Source organism: Ornithorhynchus anatinus, chromosome X1 (genome assembly GCF_004115215.2).
Source record: "Ornithorhynchus anatinus isolate Pmale09 chromosome X1, mOrnAna1.pri.v4, whole genome shotgun sequence".
NCBI lineage: Eukaryota > Metazoa > Chordata > Mammalia > Monotremata > Ornithorhynchidae > Ornithorhynchus > Ornithorhynchus anatinus.
The window spans coordinates 115,080,345-115,107,127 of NC_041749.1; the positions used below are offsets into that span (position 1 = coordinate 115,080,345).

At 46.8% G+C, this 26,783-nt stretch overlaps 1 protein-coding gene across 4 annotated transcripts in view; it reads left to right on the top strand.

Moving 5' to 3' along the window:
* Window positions 1-26,783, top strand: part of GATAD2A (GATA zinc finger domain containing 2A) — a 128,073-nt gene that overhangs the window by 19,573 nt on the left and 81,717 nt on the right. Inside the window, exon 2 of one of the 4 annotated variants that reach the window (XM_029050210.2) lies at window positions 24,834-24,914. The exons of the other annotated variants lie outside the window; for them this stretch is intronic. The gene's annotated coding sequence lies outside the window, so the exon portion shown is untranslated. The remainder of the gene's footprint in view (window positions 1-24,833; window positions 24,915-26,783) is intronic. 4 annotated transcript variants of the gene reach the window in all.

The following is a 26,783-nucleotide window of genomic DNA, read 5'->3' on the forward strand; positions in this document are numbered from 1 at the left end:
AGCGCTCAATAAATACCACTGACTGACTGAAGCCTTGAAGGACACCCACAGTCTAGGGGTGGGAGGCAGGAGAGAAGCAGCGTGACCTAGTGAAAGAGCACGTACGGGCCTGGGAGTCAGAGGACCTGGGTTCTAATTCCAGCTCTGCCACATGTCTGCTGTGTGACTTTGGACAGATCTTTTCATTTCTCTGTGGCTCAGTTCCGTCATCGATGAAATGGGGATTAAGACCGTGAGCTCCATGTGAGACGTGGACTGTGTCCAACCTGATTAGCTCGTATCGACCCCAGCGCTTAGATCAGTGCCTGGACTCACCAGGACAACTCATTTTTAAACTCCACTACTGCTGAATGACTGATTGCTCTCTTTGTAAATGTTTTGATGTCTGTCTTCCCCAATTAGTAGGTTCCTTGTGGGCGAGGGAGCGCGTCAATTCTTTCTATTGTACCTTCCAAGTGCTTACTCTAGGGCTTGGCACCCAGTGGGTACCCAGTAAATCCAGTGCCCAGCGCTTAGAACAGTGCTTGGCACATAGTAAGCGCTTAACAAATTCTATCATTATTATATTACTGTTACTACTGCTGCTGGAGGAAATGATTAAGTACTTTTTTTTTTTTTAGCTAGTTCTGTTGTTAAATTAGTGCCTAGACTGCAGCAAGTTAGTGTTCAGTCACTAGAGTTGAGTTTGGATGATTCAGTGTGTGGTTGCTGTCTTGTTTAGGAAAAGGTGATGAATTTATTATGCCTGGTGCTCAGAGGAATTGATTTCCATCTGCAGAAGATGGTAATTCTGTCAGTGGGTAGAGTCGTCTCGCTTACTTGAGAAGCAGGGTGGATAGAGCCCCGGGCCTGGGAGTCAGAAGGACCTGGATTCTAGTCCTGACTCTGCCCCTTGTCTGTGTGGGACCTTGGGCAAGTCGCTTCACTTCACTGTGCCTCAGTTACCTCATATGTAAAATGGGGATTGAGACTATGAGCCCCACGTGGGACAGGGACTGTGTCCAACCCGATTTGCTTATATCCACCCCGGCGCCTGGCGAATAGTAAGTGCTTAACAAACACCGCGTTTATTATTACAATCATTCTTCTTATCATTTTCAAAGCAGGCATTAAGACTGTGAGCCTTATGTGGGGCAGGGACTGTCCAAACCGATTATGCGGTATTCCTTCAATCATTCAATTGTATTTCTTGAGTGCCTACTGTGTGCAGAGCACTGTACTAAGAGTACAGTTCAACAATAGACACATTTCCTGCCCACATCTACCCCAGTGCTTAGTATAGAGCCGGGCCCAAAGTAAGCGCTTAACAAATAACATTGAAAAAAAGAAATTCACAGAAGTATTATTTCTGGAAGGTTCTCAGCCAGGTCCCGAGTACCCCAGAGTATTGTGACAGGGGCAGCTGCAGCTCCTGAGCTGTTGCTTACTGGGCTCCCTGACAAGACCTCCCTGGAGGTCCCCAGAAGAAATGGAACAGCAACAACCAGAGCAGGTGAGGAGAGAAGCTGCTCCTGTGGCCTCCGGCTGCCAACTTCCTCGATTCTCACTTGATTTATTTGTATTAATTTTATTCCTTTGTATCGATGTCTGTCTCCGCCCCCAGACTGTGAGCTCATTGTGGGCAGGGATCGTCACTCTTCACTGTTGCGTCGGACTTTCTCAAGCACTTAGTACAGTGCTCTGCACACAGTAAGCGCTTAATAAATATGATTGAGTGAACGAACGATGTGCCACTGCCAAGACCAGAGCAAGAAGCAACTGCGCAGCCCTGGAAGCAGAAACCCTCCAGAGTGACGGCGGCAGGCATAGAGTCCTTTCTCCTCTCACCTGCTCTGGTTGTCGCTGTTCTGGTCCCCTGGTTCTGGGCAGTGGGCTGCTCCAGCCCTGCGAGTGAAAGGGAGGGCTGGATGCAGAGGAGCTTGGAGGCGAAGAAGGGGCGGGCCGAGACTTGAAATCCAACATTGAGGCCCCAGGGCGACAAGTTTTTAAAAGTGGGTGAAGACCCCCCTTCTGTAAGAAATTGGGTCTTTCCAGGAGGGAGAATGCTTAATTCACAATGGTACTTGTTTAAGCGCTTACTAGGTGTCAGGCACTGTTCTAAGCGCTGGGGTAGATACAAGTTAATCAGGTGGGACACAGTCCCTGTCCCACATGGGGCTCACACTCTTAATCCCCATTTTACAGAGAAGTGAAGTGGCTTGCCCAAGGTCACACAGCAGACGAGTGGCGGAGTCGAGATCGGAATCCGCATCCTCTTACTCCCAAACCCGGACTCTTTCTGCTAAGCCACGCTGCTTCCCGTCTCACCGTCAGAGGTGGTTCAAACTTGGTGTTTGGTGAGAGGTGATCCAAGCACTTAGTACAGTGCTCTGCATACAGTAAGCGCTTCAATAAATACGATTGAATGAATGAAGCTGGTGCTTCGTTAAAGCAGTGAGTCCCTTTTCAATCTGGCCGTGTCTTCCAAGTGCTCTGCACACAGTAAGCGCTCGATAAGTACGGTTGATGGACCGACTGGCTCAAAGCGGGCCATCCACACGGTCCTGGGACTGCCGTGACTGAGTTTTCAGGTGGGCTAAGTTTTCCTGCATTTTGAACTCCCCTTCAATGTGGAAGCCATAATTGCAGTGCCTGGAATTATTCCTTGTCCATTAGCAACTAAAAGCGGTCAGGGGCTGATCCTATTTGTATGCCACTGCTTAAGCATTCTTTATCTCCCCTGTGCTGTAAGTTGCTTTGCTAAACCCCAGGCATTTGTTTCAGGTTGTAAGTTGCTAGTTGAGTAGATAGGGTCTTCTTTAGGATCGATGGATTGGTTGGAATGAAGTGGCGGAGGCTGGTGAAGACACTATAAAGTATTAGCGATCAGAGGCTGTAGAACTCGGGCAACGCTGTTCCGGCAGAGGAGACCCTCCGGATTCTCAGAGGATGCCGCAGGTGCTCAACAATCAGTCAATCGTGTGTATTGAGTGCTTACTGGGTGCAGAACACTGTACTAAGCCCTTGGGAGACTACGATATGGCAGAGTTGGTAGACGAGCTCCCTGCCCACAACGAGCTTGCAGTCTAGAGCAGTGAAAGGTAGGTTATTTTCCTGATGAAAGCCAAAAAAAGACATTTTGACAGGGCAAATAGCCGTAACGGTCTATGTCACATTTGTATGCTCCTAGTTAAAATGGTCCATCTTATCTTTGGCCACCCCTACATTACAGTGAATTATGCTGGGAATTTTAGGATTCCCAAGTTTTATGTTCTTTTGGGCATCTTCTTTATAGACACTACCAGGCTACGGGAAAACTCCCGATTATTTCTGTTTACCTTTTTCCTCTTCGTGTGCTTTTTCACCCCCTTTTTTTTCCTTCTCTTCCTTCTCCTCTTCCCCATAGACATAATTCCAGTAATTTCAGCTCTTAAGAATAATTCATTTATACACGTCTTGGGCAATTTATATTGTTGTAGGGTTATTATAAATTCTGCCTTTTCCAACCGATTATTCACCCTGACTGCCCAATTTAGTGATTTGCTTGGATGGGGTCAACTGAGTGGAATGAAAAATAAAATCCTTCTGTCTCAGAGCATCGTCATATGTTTGCAGAGCAGGGTCCTTAGAGGTGTCTTTAATGGCCAAGAGATTAGACTGTTCTCTCAGTAAATTCATCAACAGGCCCACTTGATTTGGGGGCCCCTTTTTCAAGATCTATAAAGGTGATGTTGGGTGTTTTGGGGTTTGGGTTTTTTTTTTTTGTCCGTGGCTGCAGAGGGTGATGGGCTTTTGTTTAAACAATATGGTGGAGCGTCTTTAAGTCTATGGTTGTGTCGGACTTTCATTAACACTCAAGACTCCCCCCCACCTACCCCTGCAAAATTTACTCTTTTTCTGCATGAGGCCTTTTCAGTTTGCTAGTGACTTAATGACTTGCTTTAAAGGAACACAATACCATGAAGTTACTGTCGATTGGTGTCTCAGAAGGTACTGGATGCTTTCTTATCCTCTGATGAATAATGTTTTCCCTACACGTCAGAAGAGTTTCTAGGCAAGATTTAAATTTGAAAACACCACCACAAGCCTGGGAAATTTGGGGTGGGGGGGAGTTCTTTTCCTTTTGTCTTGTTATTCTTAAAATAAACCTTAAATTAGAACCTAAGATGGAGAGATTACATAAGCAAACTGAGCATACATGTGTGTAACTATATGTGCATAGCAGCCATAGTAAATAGCATATTATTTTAATAAAGGCAGATATCGAGGGGTTTTTTTTCCTCTCTTTAAGTCCCACTCTGCTATTCTGATTTAATGGAAAGAGTGTCTTTATGCACTCTAATTTTTTTTTTTCAGATTTCCACATTTAGGGCGATTGACGGCGACTCCCATTGGATCAGTAAGATTAGAAATGACGTTTCTTAGGATTTGCCTGGGCGCTAATTCCTAGTTTTTAAGTCCCAACAGGACACATAGGTTTGCTTGTAAATAAAACACCATCCACATGCTCATACTTCTGTTCGAGCTAGACATTGTTTTTTTCTTTTTCTTTCTTTTTTTTTCTTTTTCTATTCGTGAGTAGCCAACCAAATCGTGATTTGGGTGCTTTGAGCATGCCTGATCTTCTGAATTGCCTGCAAAGAAATGCTCTCCATTTTGTGCTGAGTTAGGTCTCCGGCTGGGGTTACTCAGGGTTTCATTTTCCATGTAGCATCTGTGGACTCTTTGTCACATTTGCTCTGTTCACTTCAGCTTGGCAAACTGCTGACTAGTGCAACCAAGGTTTGAACAGCCCCGATTTTCTGTCATCAGAAAGAGAATTTTATGAAAGGCTCAAAGGAAAAAAAAAAAAAAACTTTCTTGAGGCTTAACCTTTTCTTCACTGTGTTAAGACTCGTTCATTGGTTATTCATTCTTAACCCTCCCAATTAAAATTCAATCCATATCTTATGCTTCCTCTTGGCGATTTAGGTTGTTAGAAGAGTTCGCCTTATGAGCGCGCAAATGGCCGAAAAGGCCATTGCGGGATCCACGGCCCCCGCCACGTTGAGCGTCCAAAATGGCCGTCCCTCGTCGTGGGGTCATACTTAATGTCTGTGGTACTTGGAGCCGCTTTCTCGTTTCAGTTGATGGTTTAGCACTCTGCTAAACACTTGGAAGAGTACAGTCCAGTAGAGTTGTTTGCCTCCTTGTCTCTCTCTGCTCAGAGACCTACTCCCTTCTTGATTAGAGCGGGCCACGCAGGCCTGTTTAGTTTTCAGCTGGGTCGCAGCTCAGCATTGTCTGAGACTCTGTTTCCCCAAAACGCTCCCTCTGCTGTCCTTGCTTTCAGGCTCTCCTGAGGCACGGGCCTGGCCGTCAGAAGGAACTGAATTCTCATCCTGGCTCTGCCACATGTCTGCTTCATGACTTTGGGCTAGTCACTTAACTTCTCTTGACCTCAGTTATCGCATCTGTAAAATGGGGATTAAGACTGTGATCCCCAAGCGGGACAAGGACCGTGTCCAACTTGATTAACTTGTATCTACCCCAGCGCTTACAGCAGTGCTCAGCACATAGTAAGCACATAGTACCATAATTACTTGGTATTATTAAGAGACCGGATCAGCTCTGCGTACGGTAGCTGTTTGGGTTTGAATTTTCTCTCATTCCGCTCACAGATCTGACCATTGTTAATGGGGAAGCTCCTTGAGGGGAGGGAGTGTGCCTCAAGCTTCTGTTGGACTTTCCCAAGTGCTTAGCTCCGTGCATTGCACCCAGTCAGCGTTGAAACAATTCCACTACTACTAGTAATGCTAAAGGGTATGGTCATATCTTTTAGTACATATGTCTTATTTTTTTTTTTTTGAGAGAAACTGCTAAAAATCATGAGGCATGAGACCGCATTTAAGAACCAGTGTGGCTCAGTGGAAAAAGCCCAGACTTGGGAGTCAGAGGTCGTGGGATCTAATCAGCTTGTCAGCTTTGTGACTTTAGGCAAGTCACTTAACTTCTCTGTGCCTCAGTTCCCTGATCTGTAAAATGGGGATTAAGACTGTGAGCCCCACGTGGGACAACCTGATAACCTTTTACCTGTCCCAGCACTTAGAACAGTGCTTGGCACATAGTAAGTACTTAATAAATACCAAAAAAAAGTGCCAGGCACTGTACTAAGCGCTGGGGTGGATGCAAGTAAATCAGGTTGGATGCAGTCCCTGTCTCACATGGGGCTCACAGTCTTAATTCCCCCATTTTGCAGGTGAGGGAACTGAGAGGCCCAGAGAAGTTAAGTGACGTACCCAAGGTCACAGAGCAGACACGTTGTGGCGGAGCCAGAATTCATTCATTCATTCAACCGTATTTATTGAGCGCTTACTGTGTGCAGAGCACTGTACTAAGTGCTTGAAAAGTACAATTCAGCAACAAAAAGAGACAATCCCTACCCAATAACGGGCTCACAGCCTAGAAGGGGGGAAGGGAGCTCACAGTCTAGAGGGATTAGAACCCAGGTCCTTCTGACTCCCAGGCTCATGCTCTTTCCAGTAGGCCCTGCTTTTCCTACTTTTGTTGTTGTAAACCCTGCCTTTAGCCTCCCGAAGATTTGGGAGCTTTGAAATCACCAGATCGGGGACTTTACACCGCCACTAGTGGATTTCCTAATAGGCGTGTATTTATTTGAATTGTAATCCTCATAGAAGAATGCAGTTTGCAGTTCAAAAATATATATATATATATATTTCAGAACCCCTGAAATGTAATAGATGGGTGCTTGGAGAAATTTGACATTTAAAAAATGAATGTAAAAAAGAAGAGAGAAGCCAAGAGCCTCTAATACTCTTGTACATGCCATCATGGCACCTCTGGAGAGGGATGGTGGCTCCAGCCTCAGCCTCATCACCCGTGAGGGACTTTTTTTTTAATGGTATTTGTTAAGCACTTATGTGCCAGACACTGTACTAAGCACCAGGGTTGGGCACAGTCCCCATCCCAACATGGGGCTCCCTGTCTTAATCCCCTCCCATTTTACAGATGAGGGAACTGAGGCCCAGAGAAGTGAAGTGACTTGCCCAAGGTCACACAGCAGACAAGTGGCGGAGCCGGGATTAGAACCCAGGTCCTTCTGACTCCCAGGCCCGGGCTTTATCCAGTAGGCCCCACTGCTTCTCCCACAGAGATGGCAGCATGTCAACATTCTCATCACGCACCTTCTACTGTTGAAGACGAGGCCCTTCAGAGCCTAGAAAAACCTATCGTCGTGCAAAGACATGGCACTTGGCACACAGTAAGCGCTTAATAGATAGGATTGATTGATTGATTGATTGTCCCAACTATTGAGGAAGTCACTGCAGCAGTCAAAGCCATGGAGAATGGCAAAACACCTGGATCCAGTGGCATTCCCACCCAGATCTCCAAGCATTCATTCATTTAGTCATATTTATTGAGCACTTACTGTGGGCAAAGCACTGTACTAAGCGCTTAGGAGAGTACACTATAACAACAAACAGACCACATTCCTGCCCACAATGAGCTCACAGTCTAGAGGGGGAAGTAGATATTAATATATGTATAAGTAAATAAATTACAAATATATACAGATAATCATTCCATCGTAATTATTAAGCACTCACTGTGAGCACAGCATTGTACTAACCCTTCCTCAAAATATAGATCTCAAAGATGCCACCATCCACTTAGACTCTGAACCCCTTGTGGGACAGGGACTTTGTCCGATCTGTTTACATTTTACCGACCCTAGCCCTTAGAGGGCTTGGCCCATAGTAAACACTTAACAAATAGTGTGATTCTTGGCGTTGTCACGTCTCCAAGAAGAAAGATGAGAGACCAAGTTGTAGCAGTTATTGAGGCACCTCATTACTCTCCATTGCTGGGAAAATTCTAGCCAGGCTACTCCCCGGGTTAGGCCATGGGGTACAGGAAAAACTCCAGGACCGCCATATGGTTTTCATTGTCCTAACAAATGCAGTTGACACCTTCAGTAGACCTACAGCCTGGAAATTGCTTAGTAAATTTGACTACCCTTAAAAAGTTCCTTGCAATTCGGGAGATTTCCGCAGGATCACAGTCCTCTGGACTGTAAGCTCCTGGTTGTCGGGGAACGGGACTTCCAATCAGTCAGTGGTACTGAGTGCTTAACTATGTGCAGAGCACTGTACTAAGCGCTTGGGGGAGTAGAACAGAATTAGCAGACTGGTTCCCTGCCCATAATGAGTCTAGAGACAGCAGCATGAGTATAGAATTTAGAATTTCAGGCTAGGTTCATAAGTGCTGAAGGGTTGGGGGTGGAGTGAGTATCAAATGTCTGAAGGTCACACATCCAAGTGCATGGACGATGCAGAAGGGAGAGCCAGCTAGGGAAAAGAGGGCTTACTTGGGAAGGCTTCTTGAAGAAGATCGGACCCAAGAGGCTCAGAGTCTGTTTTGCACTTTCCCAAGTGCTTAGCACAGTGCTCTGCACACAGTAAATGCTCACTAAATCCCACTGATGGATTACTTCATGATGGCATGGCCAGGCGGAGCAGGTCAGGGAGTTCCCTGTTCAAGTCGCTTCATTTCTCGGGGCCTCAGTTCCCTCATCTGTAAAATGAGGATTAAGACTGTGAGCCCCATGTGGGACATGGACTGTGTCAAACCTGATATGCTTGTATTCACCCCAGCGCTTAGTACGGTGCCTGGTACATAGTAAGGACTTAAATACTACAATTATTAGTTATTATTATAGATTATTAGTGATAATCCATTCCCATTGCCAGTGGGATAAGGCAGCGATGCAGAGTGGGCCCTGGGCTTGTTCACTTCAATAATAATAATGATGGTATTCGTTAAGCGCTTACTATGTGCCAAGCACTGTTCTAAGCGCTGAGGGAGATATGACGTGATCAGGTTGTCCCACGTGGGGCTCACATCCCCATTTTACAGATGAGGTAACTGAGGCACAGAGAAGTGAAGTGACTTGCCCAGAGTCACACAGCTGACAAGTGGCAAGGGCGGGATTAGAACCCACGTCCTCTGACTCCCAAGCCCGGGCTCTTTCCACTGAGCCACGCTCTATTGGCAACCCAGAGCTCAGCACTGTCCCAGAAGTGTGTTACTAAGGCAGCGTAGGGACAACGATGCCGTGCTAGACAAGAGGTTGAAAAATGAATTGAGAAGGTTAAGCTCATTGGGGGCCGGGACTCATGTCTAGCGACTCTTATTTATTGAGCGCTTACTGTGTGCAGAGCACTGTCCTAAGCACTTGGGAAAGTACAACGCAACAATAAACAGTGACAGTCCCTGCTCACGAGGAGCTCACAGAGTCGGGACACCAAGGGGCAGCCTCTGTGTGGATGTACAATGTAGCCAAGACTGTGGGATCCCACATTGGCCTCGTCTGCCACACATGAACTCATAGGTGAAATCTGTCACAGTCCATCCGTGGTTTTTATTAAGTGTTCACTATATGCAGAGCACTGTACTAAGTGCTTGGGAGTGTCCACAGCGTTAGTAGATGCGTTCCTTGCCCATTTTGAGCTTAGAGAAGCAGCGTGGCTTAGTGGAAAGAGCACGGACTTCGGAGTCAGAGGTCATGGGTTCTACTACCGGCTCTGCCTCTTATCAGTTGTGTGACCTTGGGCAGGTCACTTCACTTCTCTGGGCCTCAGTTCCCTCATCTGTGAAATGGGGATTAAGTCTGTGAGCCCCATGTGGGACAACCTGATTACCTTGGATCTACCCCAGCGCTTAGAACAGTGATTGGCACATAGTAAGCGCTTAACAAATACCAACATTGATATTGTTATTATTACAGTCTAGAGGGGAAATCAGATGGGGGAGATGAGAGATGAATCACGGAAGGCCTTCTGGAGGAGGTGGATGGGAGGGAGGGAGTTCTAGACAGGCGGAGCCCCTCCACCAGCTTTTTTTAAAAAAATAAATTATTTTTGATGGTATTTGTTAGGTGCTTAGTATGTACGGGGTGCTGTTCTAAGCACTGGGGTAGATACAAGGTCATCAGGTTGGACACAGTCCATGTCCCACACGGGGCTCACAGTCTTAATCCCCCTTTTACAGATGAGGTACCTGAGGTCCAGAGAAGTGAAGTGACTTATTCGAGGCCAAACGACGGAAAAGTGGCTGAGCCAGGACTAGAACCCAGGTCCTTCTGACTCCTAGGCCCTTGTTCTATCCACTAGGCCATGCTGCCTCCCTGGGCCCACCCTAGTACCCAGAACAGACGTGTAGAGGTGAATGGGGCTGAGAAAGGAAGGCTTTCGGGGTGGGTCCTGGGAAGAAGCTCCAGCGGAAACAAGAACTCTAGAGAAGTCCAGTAAGAAGCAGAGCAGGAGCAGATGAGAGGGGAACGGCGGCCGTCACGGCTGCAACGACCGCTGTGATTGCCATAGCGGTTTCTCCTCTTACCTGCCGCTTCTCTTCCTTCACGTGAGAATATTCCCTCAGATGAGTAGCTAACCCCCATGCACTTGTCCTCCCACATCTAGCTTCCGCTCCCACTCGCTCTTCCTAACCCCGGGCTAAACTCAGGCAATTCCATTAATCTATTCGAAAGAGGTAGGTTGCTTTATTTTGTGTGATCCCTGGAGAGGGCTGTGCACAGAGCCTGTGGGGTAGGCATTTGTCTGGTGGCCGGAAGGAGAGGGAGACTTCAAATGGGAAGGAGCAGTTGGAGGAGGAAAACCAGGAGATGGCTATAACCCAGGCAACTCAATTGGTTTTCGGGAAGATGGGTGTGATTGAATTATTGGAGGCAATAAAGAAGTCAAGCCGAATTGGGATTGAACTTCGTTCATTCAGTCACTCGTATTTATGGAGCACTTACCGTATGCAGAGCACTGTACTAAGCGATTGGGAGAGAACAGTACAACAATAAGCAGACACATTCTCCGCTCACAAGAAGTTTGCATTTTGATATGTTTATTTTCGACTGTAACAAGATTGATTTTGGTGGAATGGCAGAGGTAGAGCTCTACTAGAATGGGATCAAGGATGGAGTTGAGAAAGCCTAAAGTACCTGGTGGAGATGGCTTGCCTGCAAAGAAGAGAAAGATGGGAAGAGGGGGACCCAGAAATAAAAAAAAATAGTACTGTTTTTTGAGTGCTTACTGTGTAAAAAGCACTGTACTAAATATTTGGGAAAGTTCAGTAGGGTTAAAAGACATGGCCTCTGACCTCAAGGACCTTATCGTGACAGTTGAATCAAGAGCAGGCTTTTTTTTTTTTTTTTTTTAGAGAGTGGGTGAAATGAATGCAGGCTTGGGTATTTGTTGGGTGGAAACAGAGGAAAGAGGGAGCTTGAACAGTGAGTAGATGAGATAGCATAGGGTGAAGAGAGCAGGAGTTTGCGCTCAGTACAGTGCTCTGCAAACAATAAGGGCTCAGTAAATACCATTGGTATAATGTGGAAGTTTCAGAATCGAGAGTAGACGTGGAAGAGAATATAGAATGGTGTTGGAGACTGCTCACATTTACTGGTTGTCCATAAAAAAGATCCTTGCATGTGAAAAGGGACAATTAGATTCAGTCGGTGGTATTCACTGAGCGCATACCGTGTGCAGCACACTGTACCCAGCACTTCGGGGAGTACTGTAGAGTAGGTAGACAAGCTCCCTGCCATCAAGGAGCTTCCATTCTAGCTGGGGGAGGTGGACACGAAAGTAAATTACAGGTCAGGAAAGCAACAGAGTATAAGGAGACGGACCTAATTGCTGTGGGGGTGGGGTGAGTAACAAAGTGCATAAAGAATTGATAGTGATACTATTAATGACACTATCTTGGATTTATAAAGTACATTCTCCCCACAAATGGAGAAAGGTTGGCAAGGACTGAGTCTGTAGGGAGGAATAATACCCTCCCTTGGTGAGGTGAAGAATGGACGGGAAGACAGAAAACTTGCCATAGAATCAGTCGGTGTACAGTTGTGCTTTTTCTCCAGAAAGGCTCAGGAGTTTGAAGCCAGGAGCAAGGGGGTGGAGAAAGTCATTCATGACTGGCAATCAAAGGGTACAGAAGAAGTTGAGGCAAGATTTGAAAACATCCCCACCTCACTTTTTCCAGTGAGAAATACACCGGAGCACCTGAGACAGTAGGTAAGGTAAAGTGCTGGGAAGATGGAAAAACTGTTGCTCACTTTATTGTCTAAAAATTCAAGATTAGTGTCACAGTGTAAATCCATTGTAGCATAGCTTTCTCTTTAGTTTATGTAATTGTTGGCTTCTGAGAGCTTGTGAAATCGACCTGGAAAAATTCTATGGAAATAGAGCTTCTGGAACCAGGGTCAGTGGCACTTATTTCTGAGCAGTCGAGGGCATGGAGCAGAACTGCTTGAAGAGCAGATTAAAAATGGCTTTGCTTGGCTTGCCAAACAAGGTATTTTAGCCCCAAGTTAAATTCTCTCTGTTTGTGTGAACTTCCTTTGCAATTGCCTTTTATCATTGACTGGATTCCTAGCGTGATCTCTTTTCTAACCGGAATTCCATTTTGAAAGATAGCTGTCGATTTATTGGTCTGGGTTGGTGGGGGAGGGCGCTTTTTTGTTTTGTTTTGTTAGTTGGAAGAATACTCCCTATTTCAAAAATTGTGATTTTAGAGCAGCAACAGGGCATGGGTCAAATCCAGAGTTCAAGAGAAACTTGATTTCTCGATTTCATGAAATCAACCATGAAATGAATGAAATCAACATCAAAGGGCATGGACCAAGTCACTTATGCAACTATACACTCCCACGTGCTTATAACAGTGTTCTGCACATAATAGGCACTTGTTAATAGACGGACTAGCTAACGATAAGTGGCATTAGCAGGTATCTCAAAGATCCAGATCAGGGTTCAACAGTCCCTGGCTCTGGTGCCAGGGGTCAGCATGCCAGTCTCTTGGTTTCGTAATCATATTCTTGGGAATTATTTGATAGTGAATTGGGCGTAAGTGGTGTCGAAACGTCTGACCATCTTAACCCAAAAATAGCGGGATCGTGTTGTGTCTGTTTGAAATCACCATTAATTTTAAAACACCCAAAGTGACTACTCAGTGGGGGGGGTTTGATAGATTTAGATGTTCTCCTCTTAGTGCTCCGTTCTTGTTCTTCGACGGTTTGGTGACTTAAATCATTACATGTAGGTTCCGTTGATAAACAGAGCTTTGCTACCTTCAGAAACATTCTTGAAGTGCACTGATAAATATCAGTACTTCACTTTTTATGAAGTATTCTAGACTGAGCATCTTGTGGGCAGGGAACGTATCTACCAACTCTGTTGTTCTCTCCCAAGCACTTAGTACAGTGCTCCGTGCACAGTAAGCGCTCAGTAAATGCCACTGATTGATCAATGGTGTAGCTGGCAATGAAATTTCTTTATATTCCATCAGAATCTGCCCTAAAAGAAATACCAACTTCAGTGAGGAGTCAGGTTTGGGACAGCGACCATGTCTGATTCCCACCTGTGCATTCTGTATTTGTTCATTCAGTCGTATTTAGTAAGCACTTACTGAGTGCAGAGCACTGTACTAAGTGCTTGGGGAAATCCAATACAGAAATAAACAGTGATAATCCCTGCCCACAACGAGCTCACAGTCCGGGGGTGGAGGGAACAGATGTCGAAACAAATAAAATTACAGATATATACATAGGTACTGTGGGGATGGAGTTGGGGGAAGAACAGAACTAAACCCGTTTTGGGCAGGGATTGTCTCTCTTTATTGCTGTATTGTACTTTGCAAGCACTTAGTCCAGTGCTCTGCACACAGTAAGCGCTCAATAAATACGGTTGAAAGAATGAATGACCGAAGGGAGCAAGACAGGGAGATGCAGAAGGGAGTGGGAGATGAGGAAAAGTGGAGTATTCAGTGGTATTTATTGAGCACTGACTGTGTGCAGAGCACTGGACTGAACGCGTGGGAGAGAGGGGTGCAACAGAGTTGGTGGGTATGCACCCCGCCCAAAAAGAGCCTACAGTCTAGAGAATGTATTACTCCAGTGGTTGTCCATTTCTCTCCACATCAAGCAGAAACTTTCCAGCACTGGCTAAGACCCTTAGACAGCTTTCTCCCTCCTACTGATCCTCTCTGTTCTCCCACCACACCCTCGTTCCTCTCGAGCCAAGTTACTCACTGTGCCTTGTTCTCACCTTTCCTGTCACCAACCTCTTTCACCCTCCCCTCTTCTTGGAGTTTACCCTTTTACATCCACTGCTCCCCCCAGCTTCCCTGATTAATCTCTCATCTTCTTTACCTCCCCCCCCCCCGCCCAAGTGTTAGAGCTGCCAGTTGCTAATTATTAGTTTTGTCAGAATTTGGGGAGGTTATCCATTGTTGCAAAAAAGCCCATTTGTTCCATAAAATTCATCTTCAGTTGGCACCTTACATTACTTCCTAAGGTTGTTAGAGAAACTTTTCTCAAGGTTCACAAACCGAATTGCGTGTGAGCCAACTTTTTTCTTTAAAGTCAAATCTACATAATAGAGGGGCTAACAGGTGGCAGTCGTGTGGATAAAAAACGGCCACATAAGTGTCATCATCATCAGGAGCTTTTATTGAGTGCTGTGTACAGGACACTGTACTAAGCTCTTGGGAGAGCACAGGAGAGTTCATTCAGTCAGTCAGTCATATTTATTGAGCGCTTACTGTGTGCAGAGCACTGTACTGAACAGTTTGGCAACAGAGACAATCCCTACCCAACGGGCTCACAGTTGAGGTTAGAGTTAGAAGACAGGATCCCTTCCTCAAGGAGTTTACAGACTGGTGGGAAAGACAGACACTTAAATTAGACTGTAAGCCCGTCGAACGGCAGGGATTGTCTCTATCTGTTGCCGACTTGTTCATTCCAAGCGCTTAGTACAGTGCTCTGCACATAGTAAGCGCTCAATAAATACTATCGAATGAATTACAGATAAGAGAAGTTTATGCAATCTGCCGTTCAGAACTGCAAGCCTGGTGGCATTTGGGGTCCATTTTAGTGCCAAGCTGGACTATCAGAAAATGCTTTAAAGCTAACCTGCCTGTCACTTTTTTGGTTCGTTTACTTTAAAGGACTCCGGTAAACCGGAATTCTGGACATAATGCATTTGAATAATTTAACATCTATTTAGAAATAAGAGGTTCAACGTTGTACCACCCCTTCTGTTGTGTCAGAAGGCTAAGGAAAAAGATGAACCTTGCACTCAGACCTCAGTATCTACCGATTTGGATTCAGTCGGTCTGAGGTTGTGAATTTAGGGGCCCTGGTTATCCCTGTTTCCAAAGTCCACATTTTTGTTAAACAGAAAATATCTCGGCTGATAGTTGCTCTTAGGAATACATGGGAGTGTGACAGTAGGCTAGTTACAGATTTAATCGTATGGCACCGATTAGGGACTAGCATGAGAACTCTAAAATATATCAGAAATCGTCTTCCAATTCAGTGCTTTCTTTTGCACTTTGGTTTCGTTTGAGCAAATTGGTTCAAGTTCTCTTTCAAGTAGCTTTCAGTTATGACTAACTGATACAGTCAACTTAGCAGTTTATCGGCTTCTCCGCGGCGCGTAAATCTGCCTTGTAGGAGCAATGAAGACGTGACTTGATTTTTAGAGCTGCTGTTGGATGTTTAACTTGGATTGCTGTTTTTCAGAACAGATGATGTTTGTGGCTCAGTGGAAAGAGCGCGGGCTTGGGAGTCAGAGGTCATGGGTTCTAATCCCAGCTCCGCCACTTGTCAGCTGTGTGATTTGGGGCAAGTCACCTAATTTCTCTGCACCTCAGTTACCTCATCTGTAAAATGAGGATTAAGACTATGAGCCCCTGTGGGATGACGGGATTACCTTGTATCTACCCCGGTCCTTAGAACACCGCTTGGCACATCATTGGCACATAGTTTAACAAATACCATCATTATTATTATCTCACTCACTGGGAGAGTAGGGAAATTCTCCATAAATTGTTGTGCGCACACTTTTGCTTGGCCTTGCTGCGAGTCCAATGAAAAGAGCCCAGCTCTGGGAAATGAGGAGACCGGGTAGCCTAATCCCGGCTCCTTTGGAGCCTTGCCCTTGGTAAGAAGCGTTTGGAAAATTAACAAATTAACAAATATTATTATTATTATTATTATTATGGTATTTGTTAAGCGCTTACTTACTATGTGCCCCGCACTATTCTAAGCACTGTAGTTGATACAAGGTAATCAGGTTGCACACAGTCCCTGTCCCAAATGGGGCTCACAGTCAAATCCGTCTAGACTGTGAGTTCACTGTGGGCAGAGATCATCTCTCTTTATTGCTGTATTGTACTTTCCAAATGCTTAATACAATGCTCTGCACATGGTAATCGCTCAATAAATATGATTGAATGAATGAATCATCCCAATTTTACAGATGAGGTAACTGAGGCAAAGGGAAGTTAAATGACTTCCCCGAGGTCACACAGCAGACAAGTGGCAGAGCTAGGATTAGAATCCATGACCTTCTGACTCCCAGGCCTGTGCTCTATCCATTACCCCATGCTGCTTCTCTAATTATTATTATTATTATAAATCCTGAAAAATTGTTGGCTGGGTGGGTGGCGAAGACTGCAGCCCCTCTGTCAGGATGGCCTCGAGGAAAGAGCACGAGCCTGGAAGTCGGGGGACCGCTTGCCTGTTGTGGAACCATGAGCGAATCACTGACTTCTGTGCCTCCATTCTCTCATCTCGAAAATGCGGATGAAATGCCCGTTCTCCCTCCTCCCTAGGCTGTGAGCCCCATGAGGGACATGGGTGTGCCTACTTGATTATCCCATATCTGTACTAGCGTTTAGTGCAGTGCTTGGCACATAGAAAGCACTTAACAAACACCATGGTTTTTACATTATTGTTATTGTTATGAGCACTGTGCTGCGGTCACTTGGTCTAGAAATGGGGCCTGAGCAGTCAAGACTGAAGCCCATCTGTCATTGTGAACGGGAGACTCCGTCACACACATATTTTAGGAACTTAGTTGGTCCCAACATTGCAGGCTGATCAGCAGCTCCATTTCTCTGACGTATCCCTACCATTTGCCATTTTAATGACTGCTAAAAAGTAATTTTTTTCATGTCCGATCCAGGTGGTTAGGGAGTTTGATGGGTGAGGCAATTGATGTCGCTTCAGTTTGCCCTGTTTCTACAGCCTTGCAAAGACGGAGGCAGAACAGAAAGCATTTTCAGTTGATCTCGAAGTAGGAAAGCATCAGACCCATAGGAGAAGCAGCATGACCGAGTGGATAAAGCCCGGGCCTGGGAGTCAGGAGGACCCGGGTTCTAATCCCACCTCTGCCACGTGTCTGCTGTGTGACCATGGGCAAGTTACTTGGCTTTTCTGGGCCTCAGTTCCCTCATCTGTAAAATGGGGATTCAGAGTGTGAACCCCTCATGGGACAGGGACTGTGTCCAACCTGATTGACTTGTATCTATCCCAGTGCTTAGAACAGTGCCTGGCACCTAGTAAAGGCTTAACAAGTACCGTAATAATAATAGGATGAGCTGTTTCCCGGGGCTACCCTTTAGCTAGGTAACCAGGGACCGGAAAATAATTAACACTTATCCATACAGACTTTGTCCTTTAGCTCTGCTCCTTAACTTTTCAGTGTTTGCTTAAACTTAAAGGAACTTGACCTGCACTGATTTACCTCTTTAAATTCCTTCGGTATCTGAAATGTCAGTCATTGGTACTCAAAACAAATGTTCATTAGGAATGGTGTTTTAAACACACAGGATGGGGAACGTTGTGCATAAATCTATAATTCTGTTTTGATGTTATTGATGCCCTGGCTACTTGTTTTGTTGTCTGTCTCCCCTTTCTAGACCGTGAGCCCGTTGTTGGGTAGGGATTGTCTCTATCTGTTGCCGAATTGTACTTTCCAAGCGCTTAGTACAGTGCTGTGCACACAGTAAGCGCTCAGTAAATACAATTAAATGAATGAATGAATGAATGAATGAACGCATTGTTTCTGTCTCTGCTGCTCCCATAATCTTGACTGTGAACTCATCGGGGGCAGGAATGTGTCCGTTGGTTGTTACATTGTACTCTCCCAAGCGCTTAGGACAGTGCTCTGCACACAGTAAGTGCTCAATAAATACGATTGAATGAATGAAGCAGAAACTCAGGGAAGAATTTTTGGCAGTGGCTTCCCGAGTCATTTGGTCTTTTTAAGAGCCCTGGGCAAACAGTACATCTTGTTAGGGTTTTGGTGTGGCTCCTGGCGCCAGAGGGTGTTATGGTATGGGAGTCAGGAGGTCATGGGTTCTGATCCCGGTTCCACCACTTGTCTGCTGTGTGACCTTGGGCAATCCACTTCACTTCTCTAAGCCTCAGTTACCTCATCTGTAAAATGGGGGTTCAGACGGTGAGCCCCATGTGGGACAAGGGACTGTGTCCAACCTGATTTGCTTGAATCCATCCCAGTGCTAGTACAGTGCCTGGCACATAGTAAGCACTTAACAAATGCCATCAGTATTATTTAAAAAAAAGACCACAAAAACGCAGCCCCAACCAGTGCAGGAGCAGCAGAAGTGGATTGGGGGAGTGGGGGTGGGGGTGGGGTGGAGGTGGGAGGGGGGTTCATTCAATTGTATTTAATGAGTGCTTACTGAGTGCAGAGCATGGTACTGAGTGCTTGGGAAGTACAATTCAGCAACAAATAAAGACAATCCCTGCCCACAACGGGCTCACAGTCTAGAAGGGGGGAAACAGATATCAAAACCAGAAAGCAGGCATCAGTAGCATCACTATAAATAAATAGCATTATAGATATGTACCCATCATTAATAAACATAATCTGATCCTCCTTGACCTCTCTGCTGCCTTTGACACTGTCGACCATCCCCTCCTCCTCCATACCTTATCTCACCTTGGCTTCACGGACTCTGTCCTCTCCTGGTTCTCCTCTTACCTCTCTGGCCGATCATTCTCGGTCTCCTACGATGGAGCCTCCTCCCCCTCCCATCCTTTAACTGTTGGAGTTCCTCAAGGGTCAGTTCTTGGCCCTCTTCTGTTCTCCATTGACACTCACTCCCTCGGTGAACTCATCCGCTCTCACGGCTTTGACTACCATCTCTACACAGATGACACGCAGATCTACATCTCCGCCCCTGTCCTCTCCCCCTCCCTTCAGGCTCGCATCTCCTCCTGCCTCCGGGACGTCTCCACCTGGATGTCGGCCCGCCACCTAAAACTCAACATGAGCAAGAGTGAGCTCCTCATCTTCCCTCCCAAACCCGGTCCGCTCCCAGACTTCTCTATCACCGTGGATGGCACGACCATCCTTCCCGTCCCGCAGGCCCGCGATCTCGGTGTCATCCTTGACTCGTCCCTCTCGTTCACCCCACACATCCTATCCGTTACCAAGACCTGCCGGTTTCACCTCTACGATATCGCCAAGATCCGCCCTTTCCTCTCCACCCAAACGGCTACCTTACTATTACGGGCTCTCGTTATATCCCGGCTAGACTACTGTGTCAGCCTTCTCTCTGACCTCCCTTCCTCCTCTCTCGCCCCGCTCCTCTCTATTCTTCACTCCGCTGCCCGGCTCATCTTCCTGCAGAAACGATCTGGGCATGTCACTCCCCTTCTTAAACAACTCCAGTGGTTGCCTATCGACCTCCACTCCAAACAAAAACTCCTCACTCTAGGCTTCAAGGCTCTCCATCACCTTGCCCCTTCCTACCTCTCCTCCCTTCTCTCTTTCTACCGCCCACCCCGCACGCTCCGCTCCTCCGCCGCCCACCTCCTCACCGTCCCTCGGTCTCGCCTATCCCGCCGTCGACCCCTGGTCACGTCCTCCCGCGGTCCTGGAACGCCCTCCCTCCTCACCTCCGCCAAACTGATTCTCTTTCCCTCTTCAAAACCTTACTTAAAAATCACCTCCTCCAAGAGGCGTTCCCAGACTGAGCTCCTCTTCCCCCTCTACTCCCTCTGCCATCCCCCCTTTACGTCTCCGCAGCTAAAGCCTCATTTTCCCCTTTTCCCTCTGCTCCTCCACCTCTCCCTTCCCATCCCCACAGCACTGTACTCATCCGCTCAACTGTATATATTTTCGTTACCCTATTTATTTTGTTAATGAATTGTACATCGCCTTGCTTCTATTTAGTTGCCATTGTTTTTACGAGATGTTCTTCCCCTTGACGCTGTTTAGTGCCATTGTTCTTGTCTGTCCGTCTCCCCCGATTAGACCGTAAGCCCGTCAAACGGCAGGGACTGTCTCTATCTGTTGCCGACTTGTTCATCCCAAGCGCTTAGTACAGTGCTCTGCACATAGTAAGCGCTCAATAAATACTATTGAATGAATGAATGAACATAAGTAGAATTATAAATATGTACATATATACACAAGTGCTTTGGGGTGGGGAGGGGGGTAGAGCAGACGGAGGGAGTAGGGGAGATGGGGAGGGGAGGAGGAGCAAAGGAAAAGGGGTGCTTAATCTGGGAAGGCCTCCTGGAGGAGAAGGTGAGCTTTCAGTAGGAGTTTGGGGGTGGGGGCAACGTGTACTAGTTTGGTGGATTTGAGGAGGGAGGGATTTCCAGGGCAGAGGTAGGGAGCGGGACAGGGGTCGACGGCGGGACAGGCGAGAACAAGAGACAGTGAGAAGGTTAGCACCAGAGGAGTGGAGTGTGCAGGCTGGTATGTAGAAGGAGAGAAGGGAGGTGAGGTAAGAAAGAACAAGGTGATGGAGAGCTTTGAAGCCAATAGTGAGGACTTTTTACTTGGTTGTGGGTGTGGGTGTGTGGTGTCATCAAAAGCGGGGAGGTCGTTTTTGACCGGAGGCTTCAGGAAGATTGTGGGTCTGAACCAGGTTTTCTTCCCCTTCCCTTAATTGAGCCTACATTCTTCAAGGTCACCCGTGACCTCCACCTAGCCAAGTCTAATGGACTCTAGGCAGCCTTTGAAGCTGTGAGCCACTCCTTCCTCTTCAAAACCCTCTCAGACCATGGTTTTGCTGGCATGGGACTCTCCTGCTTCTTGTCTTGCCTCTCTGACCGCTCCTTCTGAATCGCATTCATTGGCTCCTCTTCCAGCTTGTATCCTCCCCCAGCGCTTAGTACAGTGCCTGGCATATAGTAAGCGGTTAACAAATACCATAATTATCGTTATTATTATCATCTCCTAACTGGGTGCTCTGCAAAGCTCCATCCTGGCCTCCCTACTCTTCTTGGACTATGTGCTACCCTCGCTCTCTCAGGGAGCTCATCTTTTCTAAGTGACTTCGGCTTCCACCTCGCTTTGGATAACTCATTCATTCGTGGTATTTATTGAGCGCTTGCTGGGTGCAAAGCACTACAGTAAGCGCTTGGGATAGTACAAAATCACAATAAGCCGACGCATTTCCTGCCCACAACAAGTTCACAGTCTAGAGGGGGAGACAGACATTAATATACATCAATAGATAAATTTCAGGTATATGCATAAGTGCAGTGGGGCTGGGAGGGGGCAATGAATGAAAGGAGCAAGTTAGGATGACTTAGAAGGGAGTGGGAGAAGAGGAGAGGAGGGCTTAGTCAGGGAAGGCTTCTTGGAGGACTCCAAATCCAGCCCTCTTGCCCCGATCTCTTGCCTTTCTCGGCGACCCCAGGACATAACCCTTTTAAGGTCCTGTCAGCACCTCAGGTGCACATGTCCCACCTGAACAGCTGCTAAATCTGCCCCTTTGTCTCCACCCAAACGGCTACTACCCTGGTCCAAGCTCTTGTCCTCGCTCAACTCGACTATTGAGTCGGCTGAGCGCTTAGTATAGATAGTGCTCTGCACACAGTAAGCACTTAATAAATACGATTGAAATACTGGCTTCCCTAAGGGGAAGCAACGTGGCCTAGCGGCAAGAGTTCGGCTTGGGAGTCAGAGGTCGTGGGTTCTAATCCCGGCTCTGTCACGTGTCTGCTGTGTGACCTTGGACAAGTCACTTCACTTCTCTGGGCCTCAGTTATCTCATCTGTAAAATGGGGATTCAGAGTGTGAGCCTCATGTGGGACAGGGACTGTGTCCAACCTGATTATCTGTATCTACCCCAGTGCTTAGAACAGTGCTTAGCACATAGAAAATGCTTAATGAATACCATAATTATTATTATTATTACCTCCAGCCTCTTCCTTCGGTTCATAATATATGCCACTGCTGCTCAGATCATCTTCCTGAAGTGCTGCTTGGCTCACATCCCTCCATTCCTCAATCAGTAGTGTGTATTTAGTGCTCACTGTGTGCTCTGCAGTGTGCTTGGGAAGAGCGCAGTACCGAAGAGGAGGTATAGGCGATCCCTGTCCACAAGATGCTTAAAGATTAGAGGAAGAGATGGACGTTAAAGTAAATTGCGGGTGGATATGTATGTAAGTCCTGTGGGACTGGGGGAGGGGTGGACATCACTACAGATCCAAAGGCTTAGGTCAGTCGGTCGTATTTATTTAGTTGTATTTAGTCGTCCTTGACTCCACTCTCTAATTCAACCCACACATCCAATCCGTCACCAGATCCTGTTGGTCTCACCTTCACAACATCGCTAAAAGCCACCCTTTCCTTGCCTAGGAAGTCACTCATCCTATCCGCCTAGATTACTGCATCAGCCTCCTTTCTGACCTCCCAACCTCCTGGCTCTCCCCACTCCAGTCCATACTTCACTACGCTGCCCGGATTATTTTTCTACAGAAATGCTAAGGGCATGTCACCCCCCTCTTGGCCCCCAAAATCTCCAGTGCTTGCCTATCCACCTCTATATCAAACAAACACTCCTCACCAATGGCTTTAAAGCTCTCCATCGCCTTGCCCCCTCCTACCTCACCTCGCTTCTCTCCTTCTACAACCCAGTCCGCACATTTCGCTCCTCTGGTGCTGACCTTCTCACTGTGCCTCGATCTCACGTGTCTCGCCACCGACCCCTGGCCCACATCCTACCTCTGGTCTGGAACACCCTCCCTCCTCAAATCCACCAGACAATTACTCTCCCCCCTTCAGAGCCTTACTGAAGGCACATCTCCAAGAGGCCTTCCCAGACTAACCCCCACTTTTCCTCATCTCCCACTCCCTTCCACGTCACCCTGACACGCTCCCTTTGCTCTTCCCTCTCCTTCCGGTCTCACAGCACTTATGTATATATTTGTAATTTTATTTATTTTTATTGATGCCCGTTTCCCCCTTCCCCTCCCCAAACTGTGATCTCGTTATGGGCAGGGATTGTCTCTTGCTGTATTGTACTTTCCCAAGTGCTTAGTACAGTGCTCTGCACACAGTAAGCGCTCAATAAACACGACTGAATGAAAGGAGCACTCACTGTGTGCAGAGCACTGTAGTAAGCACTTGGGAGAGTACAGTATAACAGACACATTCCCGGCCCACAACGAACTTACAATCTGTAGGTGATGCAGAAGAGAGGGCTTCGTTGGAGAAGGTCTCTTGGAGGAGATGTGATTTTTAGTAGGGTTTTGAAGATGGGGAGAAAGGTGGTCTGTCAGTTATGAAGCGGCAGAGGGTGGGAGAGGGAGTTCCAAGCCAGAGGGAGGATTGTGGGCAAGGGGTCAGCAGTACTAAAGACAAGAGATAGATCCAGGGAGTAGGTTGGTGTTAGAAGAGCTGAGCGGGAGGGCAGATTTGTAGTAGGAAATCAAGGAGGGAAGATAGGAGAGCGAGATCTTATGGAGTGTCTGAAAGCCGATGGTGAGGAGCTTCTGTTTGGTGCAGAGGTGGATATGTAAAGCTTAGAGGTTTTTGAGGAGGGAGAGATGTGAAGTGAGTGTGGGGTTTTTTGTTTGTTTTCAGTGATCCAGGCAGCAGAGTGGAGTGTGTGCTGGAGATGGGAGAGACTGGAGGTGGGGAGGTCAGTGAAGAGGGTGATGCAGTAGTCAAGGCAATATGATACGTGCTTGGATCACCGTGGTAGCAGTTAGGGAGGAGGGGAAGGAGCGGAGGATTTTAGAGATGTTGAGAAGACAGAACCGCTAGGGTTTGGTGTCAGAATCCCCATCTTCCTCCACGTCTGGCTTTCTCCATTTTACAGATCGGTTTTCTCCACCTTTCTCCACGCTCCCATCTCCCTCCCCTCGCAAAATCCACACCAGGCCACAGTTCTTCCCATCTGCAAAGCACCTCCCCAAATCCCACCTCCTTCAGGGAGCCTTCCCTGATTAATTTGCAACACCCCAGTCAAGTCAACCCACGTCCTCCCTTAGCCTTTACAGAGATCACACCTGTCCTCAGCACTTTTGTTCCCATGTGTGTGTGCTCAGCTTATCTTTTCAGCCATGTCAGCCCGATGCCATTGTACTACTTGTCCTCGTACTGTCCTAAATGCTTCAATCCGTGCTTCGTACCTCATCGGCCCTCGGTAAATACCACTGAGGCCGATGCGTGAGATAAAAGCCAAATAACTGGGAGCCCAGAAATGAGATGTTCCTTTACTTTCTAAGTGCCCGGTGTGGCAAGCAGAAGTGTAATCGTAAAGACTTAAAGTCTCCCCCTTTAAAGAGTGTAGTAGCGTCTTCTCGGTTGGCGCGAATAAAGTCGGGTCTGGGATGGAGGTGCTAGAATCAGAGGTCTGTTTCCTGGGTTTTTCAGGTAATTAATCCCCCCCCCCACGCACCTTCCTCCCCCCCTTCCTTGATTCTCTCTCCCATTTCCTCTCAGTGATGGTAGTCTATTCCTATATAACTCATTTTATCTGACGAAACTAAGCCCATAAACTTTCACAATTATTCTCCTAATCTACCTCTAAAGGAGCCAAGGGAAATATCACTTGCAGTCGAGCAACCCAAATGAGGCAAAAGAAAATGATTTGCCCGGGGTTAACAATAGAGTGGTTGCAAGGGCTGCTGTAAACAGATCCCAGAACTCTCTGTTGCCTTATTATACTCACTCAAAAGCTTCCTCACTTTCCTAAATAAAGTATCATCTTCTTCTTGTCAGGTCTTTCACAGGAACCATGTTGCCCTGCCAGGAGGGAGAAGATGTTTTGGAATCAGTCAACTTAAGCTGATTGTTGGACAGGTAGAAGTCGACACAGCGCGGTATAAAGCTTCCTTGATGGGGGACCTGCCTTCTCTCTAATTAGGCCAATCTTGCTATCTCTGCTCTCCTTGTGGGTGGCAGGAGTTTTTGGTGCTCACTGATCCCCTGGGTTCAGTTTTAACGGAAGGTTTGGACTCTTTCCAGAGGCTCTTCTTTCCTCAAATTCACCCCTACCTTCACCTCCTATTTCCATTTTAGAAATTGTTCGTATCTTCCTGCCTTGTTCTGAATTGCTTGTACACTTTGCAGTGGAAGAGAAATAACCCCGTTGCCTTCTCCTCCCCCCCACAAAAAAAATCTCAAAATCGGACCCATTTGTTATGATAGCAAGCATTTAGATTAGCTCCACTGTTCACTACTCCAGACTACCACGATGGGGGTGAAATGGCTTGGAGCGCCTTCTTAATAAAATTAAATGGTTGAGACGTCTTTTTTTTTTCCTTAAACCTGGCTGCAGGTGCATTTACAAGCAGTGCTGCTCCCAATTAACAAAACAAACGCCAGCCGCTGGCATCTGTTACATAAAGATAATACTCACAGTTTCCAAGGATTTTATAAACTAGTCTCATGAGAGCCCATTTTAAAGCCAAAATAGTGGAACAAGCATTTGGAGAAAACCTGAAATTCTCCCATTTGGGCTGTTTTCTCCCATGCATTTCATTTGCTCCCTATCTTTCAGGCTCCTGAAACTGGTGTATGCAGGAAAACTCCATTTAAAATTCCCACTTCTTGAGTTATGGGGTCCATTTTTTCCAGAACTGAAGGAACTGTTGGAACAAAATAGTAGCTGTAGGTATGTTCCTAAGAGTTATAAACCCCAAAGATTAAATGAAAAGGAAAATACTCCTGATGTGCTGCATGGTGGCTATGAAATATGTCGTTGTGAAAAACTCTAAACTGATTTGGCAATTCATGTAGTACCTTTTCGCCTAAAGAGTGGGGCTCAGTCACGTAGATGCAGAGCCAGGTCATCCTCGTCTTTGGCGAGGAGGTGCCCTAGACCTTATGAGAAGGGTTTGATGGGTATTATTCAGTTTTTCATTGAACAATGAACTAGAGAAGGAGAGTGGCCTAGTGGAAAGAGCACCGGCCTGGGAGTCGGAAGGACCCGGGGTCTAACCCCGGCTCCGCCCCTTGTCTGCTGCGTGACCTTGAGCCAGTTGTTTAACTTTTCTGTGCCTCAGTTACCTCATCTGTAAAATGGGGATCAAGATTGTGAGCCCCTTGTGGGTCAGGGAACGTGTCCTCAGCACTCAGTACAGTGCCTGGCACATAGTAAACGCTTAACAAATACCATTTAAAAAATAACTGACGTAAAAAGTACCCGTGCACCTCCTTCTGTCCTCCAGTTAGTTGGCTCAAGGAAAGGTTGATCGAAACCCTTGGGAGCATGTGTGTACCTCCTGCACATGGAATGGCTCTAGAGTTTCTGGTCAGCATGTATCCAGGGGTCCTATCTCACTGTGACTGCACATAGGTGGAGTTTTCCCTGTCTGAACCTGCTGGGGATTTTCAGTCCACCTTCTTTGTAGGGTTAACTAGTAGTTGCTTGAGAGTGGGCAAGTGGAGGTAAGTTTCTAGCCGCTTGCCTTTTCTTTCCTATACTCCACGCTCCTCTTTCAGTTTTCACCCTAATAAATCCCCGTCCTGCCCCATTTTCTCTTCCTCACCCCACCAATCTGCCAGACCTTCTGGGTCACGAGGTTGTTGAGGCATAGGAGCTGTAAGAGTAACAGCAAGAAGCCAGGCTCCCGCTGACTGCTCATTGGATGTTTGTCTCCCAGCCCTGACTAAAAGGGCCTTCCCTGACTAAATCTTCATCCCCCCTGCTCGCTCTCCCTCCCACAT